Source organism: Microcebus murinus, chromosome 18 (genome assembly GCF_040939455.1).
Source record: "Microcebus murinus isolate Inina chromosome 18, M.murinus_Inina_mat1.0, whole genome shotgun sequence".
In the NCBI taxonomy this organism is placed as follows: Eukaryota; Metazoa; Chordata; class Mammalia; order Primates; family Cheirogaleidae; genus Microcebus; species Microcebus murinus.
Window position 1 is genome coordinate 46,306,816 of NC_134121.1, and position 19,947 is coordinate 46,326,762.

At 47.9% G+C, this 19,947-nt stretch overlaps 1 protein-coding gene across 2 annotated transcripts in view; it reads right to left on the bottom strand.

Moving 5' to 3' along the window:
- Window positions 1-8,122, bottom strand: part of MAP3K14 (mitogen-activated protein kinase kinase kinase 14) — a 42,486-nt gene extending 34,364 nt beyond the window's left edge. For both annotated transcript variants that reach the window (XR_012913093.1, XM_075994637.1), the window contains exon 1: window positions 7,889-8,122. The gene's annotated coding sequence lies outside the window, so the exon portion shown is untranslated. The remainder of the gene's footprint in view (window positions 1-7,888) is intronic.
- Window positions 8,123-19,947: the final 11,825 nt, after the last annotated feature.

The window sequence follows — 19,947 nt, forward strand, 5'->3', positions numbered from 1 at the left end:
TGTGAGCCACTGTGCCCGGCCTGAGTCTTGTACTTTCATTCAATAATACTTGCCCAGTGGCTACCACGTTCCAAGCACTGTGCCAGCCAGTGGGGAGATGATGGCGACTAAGGCAGATGAGAGCTTTCCCTCTTATAATCCCAGAAAGGCCTTCTTAGAATGCTGAACCTAGTTACAAAGAAGCACTGTCAAGGGTCACGCCTTGATCCACCTGCCTATGATCCTGACTCATTGGCACCAAGCCCGTGGGATTTGCCAGTGTGGTCATTGTCCTCTCTGCTCCAGCCTGGAAGGGTGGGAGAGTTCAGCCTTGTCTTTAATAGCTAGCTGGCTATTCACTGCCTGCTTCTGCTCTGAACTATAAGCACATTTCTACGGACTGTGCCTACATTTCCGAAAATGTATCCCTTTCCCCCAGAGTGCTGAAGTTTCCAGATTGCCATCAAGCTCTTATTCCAAGAGCTTCCGACAAGTGGTACAAGGCCCCAGGACAAGAGAAACGCTAAGGGGTTCCTGCCCAGACACCTGCAGAATAGGCTGCTTCCCTGCGAGGCGCCCTGTGCCCAACAGTGCTAGCTCAGGCTGGGGAAGGAAGGCTACTGGGCCGTGGTGGCCTCCTGCTCCCCGCCAGCTCCCACCATTGTGCTCACGGCCTAGCATGGGGGCTGACATGTAACGTGTGGGCTTCCGTGCCTGTTTTCCCCCGTGAGCACCTGGCGGGAAGCGCCTCAGCTGTGATCAGTTTTCTATTTGACACACTTGGCAAGCGTCCCTGAGTGAAAGAAGGACTGACACGCTCCCGAGGAATAAATGAATGCCACAGGCTCTGAGAGCCTGGCTGGACTGGGATACGAGTGTCCACACTGTCCAATCACCTGGCAAGCTGGAGGGGATGGAGCCACCTCCTTGCAAAAGGGGTCACAGCATGGTGGCTGTATTTTAACTGTACCCCAGCAAGAAGGTGTCCTGCAAGCTGGCCGCTGAACCACCCCTGATGTCCTTGTTCCCAAATGCTGACCTAGAGACCCAATTACTTCTAATTGCTTGAGAAAATGACCCTTCTGGACAATCTCCATCTGGGCTCAGATTTGCATATACATGCTAGAGGGAGGTGGTACAGGAGCCTCTTATCTTTTACATTAATCTTTGTAAAGCTGTCCCCAACTCTCACAGCACAGCACGGGCCAGCTGAGGCTGCTGGACATGGGCTCAAGGAGCTGGTTCATCTAATTAACTCCCTGGGCCAAAGGACTCCATTTGTAATCTTAACTGGCAACCACATCCTCACTTGAGGCTGGCTAAGTCCCCCTTTCCTCCCAAGCCTCACAGCTATCTCTAGTATCAACCAGAAGCATCAGCCTTTCAATTCTGGCCCAGTAAAAGGAACCGTCAATGTCGGCAGAAGGTGGGTGGTGGATCTTGGCTACAGTAGTTCTTTGCACTCACAGGGGGCCACCATCAGATATGACATCATACTTTGCCTGTAAGGAAGAACCTCTCGCTGAGAGGAGCCAGACTGATCGAGCTGGGATGACCCCCACCTCTGGCTCTTCAGGGCACCTGTGTGCCATGGGCAACATGCCCCACCTTCACAAAAGAAAGATGCAGAAGAGCTTCTCTGTGCCCAGTGGGCTGGATCCTGGCGATCAATCACTAATACTTACTCAATGCCCACTTTGGGTGAGACAGTGCTTGGCAAGGTAGGAAAGTGCCCTAAAGGTGCAGGCAACCTTTGAGACTTCCGGGAAACCCTGCCCAGAATTGTATTTTCTTATCAACCTTGACCTCCTTTTGATTACACGAACCTCTTAGAACAAGAGAGTGTCAAATAAATAGGTTTCTGTTTACTTTTTCTCAGACACAGGGCAGCAGCTGCTCTGGCTCCGCCCTTCCCAGGCCTGGCAGAGCTCTCAGAAAGGCTGAGTGATGGGTCAGGGTAGGGGAATAAAGGGAGGAGCCAGTTAAAAAAGTAAAATTCCTGCTCCAGGAGTAGTTCCTTTGTTCAGTGGCAGCAGAGCACAGTGAAAAGAGCCTGGGTTTTAGTTCAGTCTCCACCATTAACTAGCCGTGTGGCCCTCGGCCACCCATTTGGCTTTCTTGGGCCACCATTTTCTCGTTTGCACTTTCTCATTGCAAAAAATGCTAATGATTTTTTCCAGTTAGTAATTCTAATAGCTCTTTCTTGACAGAGAGGTGAAGTCTAAGGTTATTTAGCCATGCCAGCCCCAACTTAGTCCAGACCGATGGGGTGTGGGGGCCAGGGACTGGGGGCAGCCTGGCGGAGACAGGAAATAAGATCACTTGCAAGGGAGTAACAGTTCCTCTGCTGCAGCTTCTATAAACTCAAGCCCACCTTGCAGGTGATCCTGGACACTGGTTATAGATGTCCCTGACCATCAGCGGTCAAGCTCAATGCCACTGCACTAGTCCAAGGACAGAGTCTGAAAAAATTTCTGACTGATGGACTAAACCTGATCATGGTTTTAGTGGGAAGATGGTCAGCAGAAGCCATAGTGACTAGCAACTGGGAGGAAGGGACAGCTCAGGAGTTCCCCCTGCCGCTTCTTTCTGAGTCCAAACACTAGCCCTAGAAGTGCAGATGACTGAGGTGGCTGCAGGCTCGGAACTCCAAAGTTTCCTGAGATCCAGGGTTTAATTTAGTCTTTCCAATCACTGGAGTTCCTCAGAGCCTCCAGCTCAGGTGCCTCAAAGGAAGGCAGAACACCAAAGTGTTCCCCAAAGGGTCTTTCACAGCAAAATAGGGTTTGTATCTCTCTGCCAAGGGATTTCCCAGCTCCCCGGGGCCAAAGCTCCCCTCCTGCTTCTTTGCTGACTGTCACTGGAGGTGGGCCATTTTCCACCCTCAAGGTAGCTGGACTCAGAAGTCAGTGACACTGCTGATCTGGGCTCTGGGCCCCACCTGTGTACCCCCTAGCCAGGGGGTCCATCGCTGGCAGGAGCCTCCCGTTTGCTCCCTGCTTCCATAGCCCTTGGGCTGGGATAAGGGCAATCTTTGGCAGAGAGGGCTTCTCAGCAAGGTCTGCTCAGGACTTCCTCTGCAACTGTGCAGGGGAACATATCGCCTGTCACCTACACCCCTGCATGGGTGACTCACCTTCCAGAGAAAGTGCTCTGTTCACCTAAGCAAAGCTGCTTAGAAAATGACTAAGGCACCTATCACATGCAGTCTGTGGGGCCAACCAGTTACGGAGCAGGGTCCAGATGCACTTGCCTCTCACCTCCAGCCTGAAGTCAGGCCTGCTGGTTTCATTTTCATCTGAACCGAGCTCCACATGAGGCTTGACATCCGGTGATCTATTTTTTCTAAAAACTAGCTTCACTTTAGAAATGACTCTTTCGGCCATCAAGACAGCTTCCCCAAGAGAAAACAAAATGTTATTTAAAGGGAATGTCAGCCTGGTGAGGGACTGTATTTTTGTTTTGTATTAAGGAGGAAAAAGACTGTAAAATCTAATATGAAACTGTTTTTTTTTTTTTCTGTGAGATTTTTAATTTTAAAAATTTATTTATTTAAATTTTAGTTTTTACAAACAATTCTTACTCCAGATAATTTAAGACAAGGTCTTGCTATGTTGCTCAGGCTGAACTCAAACTCGTGGGCTCAAGCGATCCTTCTGTCTCAGCCTTCCTAGTAGCTGGGACTACAGGCACGTGCTACAGTGCCAGGCTTCCCATGAGACTGAAAGGGAAATCTGAAAGCCCTAACTGCAGATCCAGGGCCTCATACATGGTACTGGAGAGAAGGTGACAAAGACATATTTATAAGAGAGAAAGGGTGCTGAGCTGGGAGTGCCATGTGGTCGTGAGAGTCTCACCACACAGAACCAAATCTTCTCCCCTAGTCCCCAAACAAAGAAGAGTAAGTCCTTGTGGACTTACACACTACACAGTGTTTTCCTTTTTCTCACCTCCACAGTTAATGCAGGAACCTACTTAACCATACTTGGGACCCAGGAGGGGAGCTTTGGCCACTTGACAGGCCCCACTCTGCCTCTGGCTCAAAGTCCTGGGAGGCCCTAAGAGTGGCTTTGGCCCTAAGAGCGGCCTTTGCAGGCTCATCTGGAGTGTGGTGAGGGCAGTATTTAGTGTAAGACAGGGAGAACTTGATTGATAGCTAAAACCTCTAGACTGAAGAAATGTCCCCCTGAAGGTCCTGCTGAGAAAATGACTCTTTGTCCTGTCAGGCAGTCTGACGCTTCTGGACATCATCTTACAGAAAACAGGTTTAGTCACAATGTAGTTAGTAGTCAAAAGCTACTACTGCTCTTACTACTTCTACTACTACTACTAACAACAACAACAACAACAAGAGCTACAGCCACTGTGTTCTGTGGCTTATTATGTGCTGGGCACTGAGTTCATATAGCCTCTCATTTTCTACTCAAAACAGCTGATGAAGTATTTCTGATCCCACTGACGGATGAGACACCCAATGCTTAGAGAAGTGAAGTGATTTGCCTGAGGGCACCCAGGCAGACAGTGGCAAACCTGGACCTGACCCCAGTCTGTCTAATCTGACAGTCTAAACCACCACATGTGACATAGAGACATCATGGACTTGCTCTATTGCTCTGGAAAAATCACTTGACCTCTCTGCCTTAGTTTCTGCATCTGGAAAATGGGCATAAGCAGACCTGTCCAGACAATAGGCTATTCATTTTAACAACTGATGCCAATGAATGATTAACTGTTATAATAAATAAATAGGTAAACAAATAAAACTGCTACCCTGGTTTAGTTATGTTCAAAATCCTCATCCTTTCACAAGCAAGTTGGAAAAAGGAGTGAACTAGATGTCAAGAAAAGTGAGTTTAGATTCTGGACATGACACTGATTTCCTGAATAATCTCATCTACCTTATTTCTCCTTACTGGGCTTCACTTTTCTTATCTTTGCCCCTGCCTTTCTTCACAAGAGTACTGTGAGAAAATACAAAGGCTGGCTATTAGATTACTTTTGATGCCACAAAATTTCAAGTGATTTATATCAGGGAGCTGAGGAATTAAGGGATGCAAAATAGCAAGAAGGGAAGAGGATCTTTTAAACTAGAAGAACACACAGGCTACTGAAGAAAAATGACTTTTTTTGCATTGGCACTCAGGCAATAATAAGCCCAGAAGTAAGGACCCTATACCTCAAAGTCCTGCTCAGCTCAACTGAAATGTTCTTCTACTCAATTTGCCCTATATCTGGCCTTCCCTTTCTAGGCTACTGCTTTCAATATTTCAGTCAGCATCACCAAATAAACGCAGCGCCTTTGCACGTGCATCACTTTAAATGTCCACCCTTGAAAGCACTCAATCTCATTCCATTCCCTTACTAGGGATCTTGGTGTGTGGAGACCACAGGGGCTGACATCCTTGGAGCTCCCTAAATCTACTAACATGGAATTGTCCCCTTCCCCGCCAGTTTCACACTGGTGCCATCAAAAGTGCCCATAATGCTCAGATGTTTCCAGTTTAACTGAAATACTAAAATGGGGCAAACAGGAAGCATCAGACACAACTGTGGTAGTGACTTATTAATCACGAAAGCAGAATTTTAGTTGCATTTTAACCTTTTGCCAGGAAAAAAAAAAAACAGCTCTGAGACGATGGAAGCCATTGGCAGAAATATGCTGTCTGTATGTGTATCGAGCTGACTTAGACTTTTTATTTAGGACTGAATTTGGTTTTAAGATTTCTGAACTTTCTCCCCAAGAAAGAACCTCTGTCAAGGCGACCAATATGAATCTGTCAGTGTTTCATCAAGATGGGCAGGCTGTCAGGAAAGTCCACGTGCTGTCCATTGAGACAGGAAAAAAAATAGGAAATTAAAAGTGACTTCACAGGCCAAAGTGATACAACACTCTTAAGAGGGTGGCAACAATGAAGAAAACAACCCTGGATAACCCTTTTCCCTCTTTCACATCTCTGCAGATCCCGCACCAGACCCTAGGCAGGGATGAACTGTTATCACTTGCCAAAAAAAAAATCACAACAGTTGCCTAGGGCTGGACAACCAATCAGGGCAAGCCATCTTCTCAGCATTAAATGATATATAAACACACCAAGCAGATCACAAAGGAGTCAGTGTTCAAACAGGAGAACCAAAATGAGGAACCAAACCTCCATCTGTTGAGGCGAAACAGCCCAACCAGACATTTTTGTTTAATAGATGAAGGCTCATTTGGCAGGGTCCCTGTGGTGCCTCTCCCACAAATTCTTAACAGACAATACCAGTGGCAAAACCCCCTCTTTAGAACTGCTCCTTATAATCAGAAAACAGAAGATGACCTAAAGTTTGGCAGCTTCTTGCTGTCTGGTTTCACAAAAGTGCTGGTACATATACCTGGGTACTTATTTCTAAAATTAAAAGTCACTTTTATTTTGAGATCTTCTAAGAAGTGCACCACACCCTTCAAAATAAATGAGGATGTTCTCAAGGTGTCTGAAAAACTTAGAGGTCTGGCATTGTTCCAAAGGAACTGACTTTGACATCACTTAAAAATCACCAAGAGTAAATCCAAACACATTCTAAGCAAGACAAGCACCTTTTAAGTGTCCTCTCAAATTAAGAGCATAAATACCATTCCAAACACTTCTCTCTCTTTTCTGCATCTGAGTTCTATGTGATCCTAATCTAGAAGCCTGGGGAAGACCCACCCTTAGTTCTATGAGGCACCAGGCAAGATCGATAACCCCCCACCTCCAACACACACACAATTTGCCTCAGGTGCCTCACCTATAAAACAGGACAATACAATCTACCTGACCACACAGACATCTGAAAGAAAAAGGTTACAGGTATGAAGACATTAAGTAAAAACACACCACTAATGTTAAGACATTATCTCCTAATCTTTCAGAAAGACCATGGGGTTTTCAACATTTTTCCTGGAATAAACTTCAGACTGCTATTTTCTGTCATAGCCCCACTCTCATCATTTAATTTCTCTTGATTTTAAAGTCCTTCATCAAGTCATTGGTGTCCATTGTCTCCAGTTAAGAAAAGTTAATTTTGCCATTTACACTACTGATTTCTGTATCTTTTCTCCACCCATCCTCTCCTCCGTATACCCATCCACACCCTAGTCCACCCTTTAGGGCTGACAGCAACTTTTTAACTTCAACTAGGATGGAAATACTTTTTCTGAAGTTACTGAGCGCCAAAGAGGCTGCTGGGCAGGTGAGAAAGTGCACTGTACAAGTGGCCTCGGTCTGTCTGGTGCTCCGTGGCTGTAAGTTGTCACGGCCACCGTGGGCTTCCAAGATGGGACTATTACACCCAAACTGACAGATAAAGTCCCGAGCACACAGAATTAAAGAGGAGGGTCCAAGTAAGGGGAAGGAGGAAGATACTGAGGGCGGCGGCACTGGGTACCGAAGGCAGGCTCAGCTCCTGCGGGCCTTGCGGTGTGACCCTGAGAACTTCCCAGGGAAGGCCTGAATGGTTTCACTGCCAGGCAGGAGGGTGGCGCATTTCTGGAGGAGACACTTTCCACCCCGCGCCCAGGCAAGCCCCCATCCTGGTGCCACCCAGGCCGTGGAGCAGGGGGCGAGCCTGGCTGTGGCACCCGGTGTTGGGGAAGGGGAAGCAGAGCGTCCCTGCGCGCGCTTCGGGCGAGCGTGTGGCCATCGAGGGTGCGCGGCCTGGAGGCCCGGGGCGCGCCCGGCGAGCGGCCGTGGCCCTAGCAGCGCCTGCGAGGGCGCGCAGGCGAGCGGCCTCGAGTGGGTTCGACGGAGGACGCCGGGCCGCGCCGCCGATCCCTACCATCCTAGGGCGGCGGGCGGGCCAGGCCGCCGCTCAGCCCGTGTTCAGGGGCGACCCGTCCCGGCCGTTCCCTCGGCGCACCGATCCGGCCCCTGGGTCTCGACCAGTCACCTACCGGCCGAGCGCCGATCTCCCCAATCCGGCGAGTGTAGCGCTCCGCTGGCTTGCGATCTCCCGCCGCCTGCTGCCGACCGCTGCGATCGCTGCCCGCAGTCCACCCGCCCCAGCCCAGGCCCTGCCCCCTCATCGCCTTCCCGGCCGCCCCCGGGGCCACGCCCCCGCCAGGGCCACGCCCCCATCCCGGGGCACGCCCCCCCCAGCGGCCGCAACTTTGCCTCACTTCGCGCCTCCTCTCTTTGGCCGCACCGCGACCCTTGGGCCCGCCCATCCTTCCAAGCTAGCCAATGAGAGCGCCGTCCTGGCTGGACGGTCGTTTCGCTCCCCAGCAACGATTGGTTAACGAGGCCTGGTTTCCATAATTGGGCACTATTTCCGGACAATGTTTGTAGAGGAGATTGTTGGGGGGCCAGGGTGTTGGTGTAACCACACATGCGCGCTTGGCTTCTGGCAGTCTTTACCGGTTGCGTGCTCCTCGAGGTTACGGGAAGGAAGGGCGAGTGTGCGCATGCGTGGGCATTCCCAGCCTCTGACTTCGGTTACCTTGGAGACGGCGAGGCGCTCGCCCTCGTGGGTTGTGTTCCGTTTCCTCACTGCTGCCTCTCGTGGCGCCTGAGGTGGTCGGGTTAGGAGCACTTTTATTGAGCACTTACTGTGTACCTGGCGCTGTAGAGTCCCTGAGGATGAGTAAGGTTACAGTCCCTATTCTCGAGAAGCGTGCGGCGTGGAGGACCTACGCAGGGCAGGCAGACCTGTGTGTTGAAACCTGGATCCGAAGAAAGCGTGCGGGGACGTGGTGCGACCCCCTCCCGCGGCTGGAGGGGCGTAGTGGTGCGAGCATTGGTTCTACGTTGGGTTTGCAGGCTACCGAGCCAGAAAGAAGATGAGAACTTCCAGAAGCAAAAAAAAGGATCTGGAGTTTGGAATGTGCACCAAAGTGTCAACAGTGCTTCTTTCTGAATGGGGGTGGGAGGTAAAGGAAGGAGTAGGGAAGGTATGGATAATTTTTCTTTTCTGACTTTTGCTCATCTGTATTTTCTAGTGTTTCCACAGTGAGCTTGTATTTTATTTGTAATAAGAAAATTCCAAACTTTAATTTTTTTGTAAGTTTGCACAATAAATGAGGTACTCCTACTCTGGGCACCCCACCTCCATCAGAAGTCCACGGTGGGTGTGGCGAGTGGCTTTAGTGGTAGGGAAGGGCCAGCCCCATCCAAGGCTGTCTTGAAAAGCAAGGAGCACCCATTCTCTGGAAATGTTTGAGCCAAGCCAACTGTCTGCTCGGGACTGCTTTGCAGACAGTCTCTGGTAGCTCAAAGCCTCTTTCTGGAGATCTGCACCCAACAGACATCTCTGTTGGGGGAAAGGGAAGACCATTCATTTAGGTAGTGGTTGAAAACTCACAACCTGAGGGCTTCACCCACTTACTCAAGCCAGAAATATGCTTGCTTTGGCTGGTGCAGTGTTTTTTTAAATTCACATTTGAATGCCTTAGAGCAGAACCTGCTATTCCTTACAGCCCCCGCCCCTGTTGTTTTATATCCAACCATTTAACCTTAGGTCATCTGTCTGGCCCCTGAAGCATTTGAGGTTGTGGCTCTCTTAGAGCCTGTGCTTTAGAGCCAAACGGTCTCTGCCACTGACCTGCTGGGAGATGGTGGGCAAGAAAGAAGCTGGACTGGTGGCCCTCAAAGCTCCTTCTACCGCCAGGGTTTTGCATTCAGTGACTCAAGGAGAGGTGGAGCTTGGCTTGAAGTACAGGTCGGCATCAGCAATCTTGGATGCCCTTATTGTCTCTCCCACCACCTGTTTGCCTCTGGGCACGCCACTTCTCAGGAAAGATGTGGGCACAGTTCCGGAGTCAGCGCGCACGCTACCTGGCTCATCTTTGCCTTCTCCCTCTTTCATCATTTCTTCTTCTTCTTCTTTTTTTTTTTTACTATTTTATTTTTAGAAACAGGCTCTTGCTCTCTTGCCTAGGCTGGAGAGCAGTGGCATGATCATAGCTCACTGCAGCCTCGAACTCCTGGGCTCAAACGATCATCCTGCTTCAGCTTCCTGAGTAGCTGGGACTATAGGTACACACCACCACACCCAGCTGATTTTTAAATCTATTGTAGAGATGGTGGGGTCTTGCTGTGTTGCCTGGCCTAGCCTCAAACTCCTGGCTTCAAGCTATCCTCCCACCTTAGCTTCCCAAAGTGCTGGGATTACAGGCATGAGCCACCGTAGCTGGCCTCACCATTTCTTCTTTAGTACACCCAGTGGCCCTGTACTTCACCCGGGTTCCCTTGACACTTCTCTGGTCTTGGGTCCCCTGCATACCCCCACCAACACCATCAAGATTATCTGTCTTTAAATCTATCCACTGACACTAATAGGTATCAATGGGAGAGAGTGAACTGTGTTGGTCCAAAGCTGGAACTCTGGAGAAGGAATGTCATGTCAGGTTGCAGGGGAGGAACAAACCACTATACACTAATAAGGAAGGTATTCAGGACAAGCAGGGTCTGTCGGTTTCAGCTACTTTTCTCAGGTCTTTCCAAGCCCCACTGTGTGTGGGGTGAGGTGAGAGACAATACAACATCTACCCGGAGTGAGCACATGGTGTCTGTAAGTCTTGAAATGCTTGTACCCTGGAAGGAGAGCTTCAGGGCAAAATTTCTTCCATGCAGCCTAAGTCACAACAACCTGGGAAGGCTTCTAGCCCTGAGTCACTTGTGCAACCTCAGCTCTGCTTTAAATAAAATAAATTGACATTTACAGGGTGACTCACACCTGGAGCAGTGAGCTAGGCTCTCAGAACTCAAAAGATTTTCACATCCCATCTATTTTAGGTCTGGAAATAGAAGAATGAGACTGTGCTATTCCAAAAGAATAGCAGCTTGTGTTTTGTGAGAGCTTGCGAAAAGTAAGCCAGACACCAAGTGCTTCGTGTACATAACCTCCCTGAAAATTCCCTCTGGTCCAGGGGTTCTCAACTTGGCACTACAGACATTTTGGATTAGACAATTCATTGTTGGAATGGGCTGTCCTGTGAATTGTAGGATGTTTAAGAGCATTCCTGGTTTCTGTCCACTATACCAGTAGCACTCCCCAACCCCCATAGTGGGACAACAAAAAATGTCTCTGGACATTGCCCCAACGGAGCAAAATTGCTCCTGATTGAGGACCCCTGCAGTCTAACCTCATAGAGTAGGTAGTATTATCTCTATTTCATTGATGAGCAAACTGAGGCTCAGAGAGAAGTAACGTGCCCACTTTGCTATAACAGAAAACCGAGGATTCAGAGTAGGTGTGACACCAGAGCCCCTGTCTTCCTGAATGCAGGACTCTGCAAAGAGACTTTGGACTTCAAGGAGCCAAGTGTCCCCAGTTCTGTAGAAGAGTGATGAAGAGTGAGTAAATGTTGTGTATCGGGGAGACAGTGCCATCCTTGGATCATTTTTCCTTTCCTGTTTGCCTTGGAAGAGAGGAAATTATATTCTGGTTTCTATTGCCTTAGTCAGCTCAGTTTATGGTATTCAGCCCTGTCCAGTGAGAAAGTGGCTGGTGAATCATCTGAGTGTCTGTGAGCTCCAAATTCCTGGGAGATCCTGAAGTTACACTTGAGAACTCAGATGTGAGGCTGAGATAAGGGTGACTGGGGGCTAGGGTGGATGTTCTGGGAGAAGGAGCTGTTTTCCTTTCTCCATCAGGGGTCTGCCAGAGGTTGCAGCCACAGGGCTGCTGCTGCCTTCCCTAGCTTAGACCTGCCCCATTGCTACTCTCAGTCCAGAGGTTTATGGAGGGGGTCAGGGAGGTAGGAGAGGGAAAGGATGGATGGATAGAGGCAGTGGTGTGGTGGAGCTCTCTTCCTATTCTGCCATCAGTGACCTCATGTTGGTGGCCTGAAATTGGACAGGTTGGGAGTATTTACACCATGGAAATTGGCAAACCTGTCCCCTAAGCTGGTGGTTCAATGTTTGTAGCATACCACTGAGTGCTGGTTCTGGCCTCTGCCTGCCCCCCACAATCCTGCCCCACATGGGGAGATGGAAGGGGGCAACTTGATCCAAAGGGCTCCTGGAGCAGAGGAGGAACCCTGGCGATGTGGGTAAGGGCGAGGAAAGTGCTGATCTCAGCAAAGGATGGAGCCTCCTGAGTGGGGATCTCTGTGGGGTACTGGGCAAAGTTGACCTTACAAGAGCAGGTCCTGGACATACCTTCCTGGGACACCCTCTCAACTTTGGAGCCTTCTTAGGGAGCCCTGGGTTGACTCAGATTCTCACTTCTTGATTGGTTTTCCCCTCTGATCTTACCTCCCTGCCTCCAGTCCCCTCAGCACACCAGCCTCAACATTGCTGGTAGATTTAATTCTCCTGAGGGACCATGTAAGATGTGTTGTTCCGGCCCCAATGTCCCAGCAGCTCCTGCTCTTCAACATCTCCCTGTTTTAGCTGCTTCTTAACCTACCAATGTGATCAAGCTGGGGACAACCTAAACACAACAAGGAAACAAACAAAACCATCCCCACCCTAGCTTTCTCCCTATACATTAGCCCAACCTTTCCCCCCACTTCACTCTGAAACTTCTTGGTACTCCAGGTGTCTGCTTCATCCCCCCACTTGAGTGGACCCCTTTCAGTCTGGTTTCTGCACCGCACCCTTCTCTCTGTGCCCACCCACTAGATGACCTTGTCTCTATTCTTACCTGCAGCCAACCACAAATGTGAAGCACAGAGCACCTGCGTGTCAGGCTCTGGGGAGGAAGCCCAGAGCCTCCAGACCAGTCCCTTCCCTAGAGGAGCTTCTGGTCCAGTGGGTAGGCAGACCTTGAACAAGTACCTACAGATGAGGACTTAAGTCATTGCAAGGGTGGCGAGGATGATGGGAGGATGGACAGACTGTATCGTATTGAGCAGGATCCCGGGAAGCAGTACCTGCTCTGAGAATTTAAACATAGAATCGAATGCAGGGAATTGGTTACATAGGGGATGGAAGAGTGGAGGAGCCCAGCAGAAAGTGGCAGAGTAACCAGGAATCCACTGCTACTCCAGGGCTGAGGGGACTGGGTGGGGCAGCATAATCAGAGGCTGGGGCCAGGGTCACTTGGAAGAAGTTGAAACAAAAGGCATAACCACTTCCTCAGATACCACTTAAGTCCAACAGGGATGGGGAGAAATCCCTGGTTCTCCTTTCCTTATACAATGTAGTTTCCTGCCAGAGCCTCTCACTGGCCTGGGAGCTTAGAGGGGTCGGTCACCAGTGGCACAGAGCAGAGCAGAGAGGGTGATTGCTGGTGGAAGGGCACACAGCCCAGGACCAGCACAAGTGTGGGCTGGGAGAGGACACGGGGGAATGAGTTGGTGGAGGCAGCTCATAGAAGGCTTTCTGCAGGAACTAAGCTGTGACCTGAAAGACAAAGGGCGTTAAGGAGAAGAAAGTATTCCCAGAAATTTCTGGCATTTGGGGGCAATCCTCTTCCTGAGGTTTCTGAGATACTGTGCTTTCTGTATCCTTCCTCTGTTCTTAAAAATTGAGGCACTCCTCCAGTTTCAGGCCTAAGCCCCTCACTCCCCTATACTCTCTCCCTTGGAGTTCTCATCCACTCCTGGATTCATTTAGCCATTCAACAAACATTCATTGAGCACCTATTATGTGCCAGGCACTTGACCAAGCCCTGGTGACAGGGAGAGATGAATGAGTCATGAGGCCTGCCCTCAACATGGAAGATGGACGTGGCTGCAATAGAATGTAGAAGGTAGACAGAATCCCTGGGCCAGGAAAGGAATAGATCAAAGAAGGCTTCCTGGAGGAGGTGATGCTTGAACTGGTTGCTGCCAGGTACACTAGCAGTAAGCCAGGTGAGTAAGATGGGAAGGGCATTCTGGCAGAAGGAATAACATATGCAAAGACATGGAGACAAGGGACAATCAAGACATGTTTGGAGAACTAGGCGTGGGATGCAAGGGACTGGGAGAGATGTGCTGGCCCTGCAGCCTGCGGCCTGGATTGTGGAGGGCCTTGCAGGCCATGCCCAGGAAACTGGGCTGGGGAAAAGACCAATAACATTGCTAGAATGAAATTTTAGAAAGAGTTCTCTGTTGCAGTGTGAGAGGGTGGGGGTGCAGGCTACCCCCCTAGGCCAGTTGGGGGGCTTTGGGGTAAACCAGGTGAGAGATGATGGGAGCTGGACCAAGGCAGTGGCCGGGAGGATGGGGAGCAGGACAGATTTGCAAAATATGGAGAGACTCAGATTGAGAAATAAGTATATGGTAGGGTGTGCGGGTGGGGGCGGGGTGAACCTGGGGTGCTGCTGCAAAGGTTGGGTGCCATAGGAGGAGGGAGGATTCTGGGAGAAGAGGAGGAGTGATGACTTTGGGCACCGTGTGTCTGAGCTGCCTCCGGCTTCCTAATTGTCCTCTTTTAGCTGTCAACTTCTAAATCAACACGTTCAGTTCTGACCTTGATCCTGACCTCCAAACCAGAGTTTCCAGGGGCCCACAGGGCATTTCCATCCTCTAGCCACCTGGCATCACCAGCTCTGCATTCTCCCCCAACCTGTCCCTTGCGCACCACTTTGTGTTAATGGCATCACCACCAACCACCGGAGTCTTCACTGCTGGTCTCTTGCCGTCTCATCCCAAGCCATGTGGATTCTATTTTCGTAATACCTTTGTGTCTGTGGCTTCCCTTTCTCTCCCCTTTCTGCTCATGGCCTCGTGATCTCTCAGCCTTTCCTCTTGCTTCCTGTTGTTTACATTCCAATCCTCCACCGTCTGTCACTCCCTTGCTCAAAAATGTCGGTGGCTCCCCATTGCTTGTACTGATGAAGTACAAACTTGTTACCTGGCTCTCAGGGTCCTCACAGTCTAGCCCCATCTCATGTTTTTTTGCTCTTATTTTTCACAACTTCCTTGTGGGCACCTTCTGTGCTACTTCCATTGCCCCAACCATCTGTTTGTGTGTCCAGACCAACGGCTGCCCTGCAGCCTGTAAATCAGAATGTGTGTTGAACCGAGTTGGCTCAGAAACAATTCCTTAGATCAAGAAACTGCTGTGGCTCCTTATTGGCAACCACTTTAGAAGTTCCCAGTGGCTGCCCAGCTTCCATCTAAGGTATTTAACTTTATTCCCCCACCACTGCCCCCAAATATGTCCCATGTTCAATTTCAGCCCTGTGCCAGAAGTGTGAAAGATATAAAAATGAATAAAAGATATCTTCTCTGCCCTCTGGAAGTATGCTGTCTCCCAAGATGGATAAGCTATGCATACTAATAGCTAATATAATTAGTTTAAAAGAATACCTTTTGTTCACGGGCACATCTAGTCTCTCTTTCATGATCAGAGCTCTGAATTTTATTTGTAATGGTGACTTGCTCTGTTTGAAGTGTTTCCCTTGGCCAGCGCAGTGGCTCATGCCTGTAATCCTAGTCGCTCAAGGTCAGGAGTTCGAAACCAGCCTGAGCAAGAGTGAGACCTAGTCTCTGCTAAAAATAGAAAGCAATTAATTGGCAGACTAAAAAAATATATAGAAAAAAAAAATAGCCAGGCATGGTGGCGCATGCCTGTAGTTCCAGCTACTCAGGAGGCTGAGGCAGAAGGATCGCATGAGCCCGGGAGTTTGAGGTTGCTGTGAGCTAGGCTGATGCCATGGTACTCTAGCCCAGGCAACAGAGTGAGACTCTGTCTCAAAAAAAAAAAAAGAAAAGAAACAAAAAAAAGAAATGCGTCCTTTGCAGCTAGAGTGGCTCTGTGATGTAATTGTGGTCAGGCAGATGTACATGGAAGTCTTTGAAGCTTGCTGAAGGGGACTGACTCAGCTGACATAAGCCTTTTTGTCTTTTGCCCCTTGCCCTATCCCCTTTTTTCAGTCTGGAGTGCAGAGCCAGTGCCTGGAAGTGTAGCAGCCAGTGTTTGCGAGTAAGAATGCAGACCTCATTTTCTGATAGTAGAGCAGAAGGCTATCCTCTGAGTCCCCTGTAGCCTCATGGAGCCATTGTGCAACCAGGGACTGTCCACCTTCCAGGGACTGCTGACCTTCGGCTTCCGGCACAGGATTAAGCCACTATAGCTGGGTTTCTGTGACTGGCTGCTACAGTGAGATTTGTAAAATTTAGCCAACTGAAGAATTCCCAACAGCGAAAAGCAGCCCCAGGATGAAATCACACTACAGCAAGAGCCTTAAATGTAATAGGCTTATACTTACTAGGGATTGCGTAACACATGAAAACAGTGAGGAAAGACAGGTCTGCAGCCCAGGTGAATTTAGAGCACCACTCCTGTTTTCTGAGAAAGGGAACCTCGCCTGGGAAAAGCTGTGGAAGAAAATGAATGACTTCATGGACTGGAGAGAATGCCGGAAACATCAGTCAAAGAGTACGTGACTGCTCGTGCTAAAGGGCTGGTCAGGACCAAGATATGTTCTGCCTGATTAAGATAAAGGATGCCCAAATTAGGTGGAGGGAAAATCCAGGTGTTAAGATTTAGAGATTAGAGTAGATGTCTATCTGTGGAGACAAGAATGATTTCATACAAGCCGTGGCATCCACACAGAGCTTCACTACAAAGCACAGTTCCCTGAAGTGGGGTGCACGGTTTCCCAGGGGAGCACTAGATGGTGCATGGTGGTCCACAGCTCTAAGAAACATTGGATGTCATGCTGAGCTAGTTATTCTATTTCCAATTCTTTTTGTCTATTTCTTGAATAATCGATGTGAGTGCTTTGTACAAATTCCAAAAGAGTATGCTTCTCAGCCGGGCGGGAGGCTGAGGCAGGAGGATTGCTTGAGGCCAAGAGTTCATGACCAGCTGGAACAAGAGCGAGACCCTGTCTCTACAAAAAAAAAAAAAAAAGAAGGAAAAAAAAGAAAAATTAGCCGGGTATGGTGGCATGCACCTGTAGTCCCAGCTACTTGGGAGGCTGAGGCAGGAAGATTGCTTTAGCCCAGGAATTTGAGGTTGCAGTGAGCTATGATGATGTCACTGCACTCTATCTGGGGTGACAGAGCAAGACTCCGTCTCAAAAAAAAAGAAAAAGAAAAAGAGTATGCTTCTTCTACTCTGGCCCTAGGGTCCTTTGAAGCAACCATTCCTATCAGTTCCTTGTATATTTTTCCAGATATATTTCAGCATCTATAAACACATACATTCATACAGGTTTTTTAAAAATTAATGAAAGCATACTACATACAACTGCTCTATACCTCGCTATTTCACTTAACATATCAATGAGTTCCATATAGTATATACAGAGCTGCCTTATTCTTTATAAAGACTGCATACTACTCCACTGTATGACTGGCATGGAATATACCTGGCCTGCTATTGATGATAGACGTACCTATTTGCATCCATTTCCTATCATAAAAATTGTTGTAGTAAGTATCCTTGCACCTATTTAATTTTGAATATTAATTAATCCATGCATTTAGCAAATATTTATTGAGCACCTACTATACATGCAGGTCAGCTCTAGGCACCAGGAACAGAGCAGTGAACACACCAGACGAAGTCCTTGCTTTTTGGAGCTGCCATTCTATGGTGGAGAATAGTCATAGGATAAATGCCCAGAAGTGGGTCACGCTTTCTTCTAATCCTTCTAAATAAGTCAAGGAAAACGTCTCACTTTGGTGCCAATATATCTTTACTACCTCTCTTTGATACCTGCTAATTTCTTGCAGACAGAGTATTGGCTTCAGGCTTGAAGTGTTTGCCAGGCGGAGGCTAGAGTTTAATAACAATGTTTGGCTGTTATTATATTTATTTTATTTTTACATAGCAAATGATACTGATTTTCCACCTATAATCAACATATGAAGGTTCCTTTCAAAATAATTTTTTAAAAAGGGTGAGTCAACCTAGAGAAGAATGTTAAGTAAATAACATAGGTGGAATTCAAGTGTGGAAAAAACCCACAAAAGTGATATTCAAATGACTGAGGTTAGGAAATCACTGAATTAAACAAAGCGAGGAGGATAGGTTAGGCTCTTTACACTACATTGGATGTTTATTTTCGTATCCTCACTCATCTCTGCTGATGAAATGTTCTCGCCTCCATATTTCTGACTCGGCAGCTCATTTGCTTATCGTTATTATTATTTGTTCAGTAATTCCTGTGCTTAGATTTCATTGAGCTTCTGGCCATGAAAATTTTGCTTTTTTTTTTTTTTTTTTTTTTTTTTATAAACTGTCATTGATTTGCATTTTCTCTCAGAAAATCTCTTCCCCTTAAATTCCCCTGCGGCCCCAGCCTCTTTGCCATTGCTGGCCCTGGGGACATTTGGAGATGCTCCTGCCAGGGGCTTTGATGCAGCACCCTTAGTCAGATTTTCATAATCTAGCTGAGGCTTGCCCAGTAATTCTCTAAAAATATAATGTGACGAAACAACCAAGCCCAAGTAGGCCTTTGAGGAGATCTCAAAGCCAGAACCTTCTGAACAATGCCCACAACCACCAGTGGGCCTGTGATCGCCCACAGCTTGTTAGCTGAAGACACAAATGATTAGCTTGGTGGTTAGAAAGGTAAACAAGGGCATTTCACAAATGTGCTCTTTGTGCCAAGAGGGATAGCAAGTCTCTAGCAGTGGTTGTTAGTGCTCTCTGGGGCACAGGGCAGAGGGTGGGTGGTGACTGTGGGCCCAGGGGCAGAGTACCTTTGAGGTGGGTGATAGGAGAAGCCAGGGGTGAATGGAGCGGTGAGGTGGGAGTGGGGAACAACTGGGGCCAAAGGCAACTGAAGGGTATCTGGGAGCCTGGAAAATAAGTGACAAAAATTAAGACCATCCATTAGAGGTTAAATCCTTGACCTCTGAAATCTGGTGAAGATTAACAACTCTCAATTAAATACTGAGGACCTACCATAAACCAGGCACTGATTTAAGCATTTTATAAGAACAAACTCAGTGCTTCTCAAACTTTTTGGCTGGTTCATAAAATTTTCTGAGGACTCCAAAGAGCTTTGGTTTATACAGATTATATCTTATTGCTTCTTGACATTTTGGCTGAGATTAAATGTAGTACATAGATTATATCTGGTGGTGTGACCTGGTATAGCAACTGGGTCTCTGGAAAAGTCCTGATTTGTAGCATTTGCCAATTGCCATGGTGTAAATACTTCTGCCGTGGCCAATTTCAAGGTACCAACCTGACATCATTGAATGTGAAGTGGGAAGAGATGTATGCATCAACTTTCCCAAGCCAACGCAAGCTGACTCCTCTACACTACTGGAATGTTACTGGTATTTAAGGCATTAGAAATTAAAACCGAGAAATTTAAAAAAGTGCATTCATTTAAAATGCTAATAAGAAACCCATTATATGTTGATATAAATAACACTCTTTATGAAAATAACCATTTTGCAAGAAAAAAATGTTTAGTGAAAAGAGTGACTGGTATATTTTTGCAAATCCCTTTAATGTCTAGCTGAATCAAAGACAGCTAGATTCATCTGCATTCAATCTGTTGTGATGTCATATATCATATAGTCTCTAGAAAGCTCCACTGAAGAGCAATAAAGGTAAATATTGTCTTAGTATTGCTATGGAAACAGTTTTGACCTCATGGCCCACCCCCCAACACCTGAAAGAGTCCTTGGGACTTTCAGGGGTCCCAGGACCTCGCTTTGAGAGAACTACTATCCTAATGCATTTAATTTTTCCAAACAGCCCAGTGAGGCAGGTTTCTATATCCCTATTTTATAGATGAGAAAACTGAGAAGTTATGTGACTTATCCAAGGCCACTAAGCTAGAATGTGGCAAAGTCAAAATTCAAACCTAGTCAGTCTATGCAGATGGAGGATTGAGCTAGTGATTATCACTTACTAGAGGAATGATCTTGGGGAAAATTAACCTCTCTGAGCCCACGGTATTGTCATTTGGTTAACCCATTCTCATGCCCTAGGTTAGGTTGGACTTAACTTCCTCCCTCACACTCGGGTCTTACGGATGGACCCTCAGCCACGCTCTCCCAGCATCGCCCCTTTTTTCTGCTTACATAGCACTTTCTCCCACGCTAGCCTGGCGTTCATTAGTTGTCTCCATTGGACTGTGTACCCCATGAGGACAGACACCGCA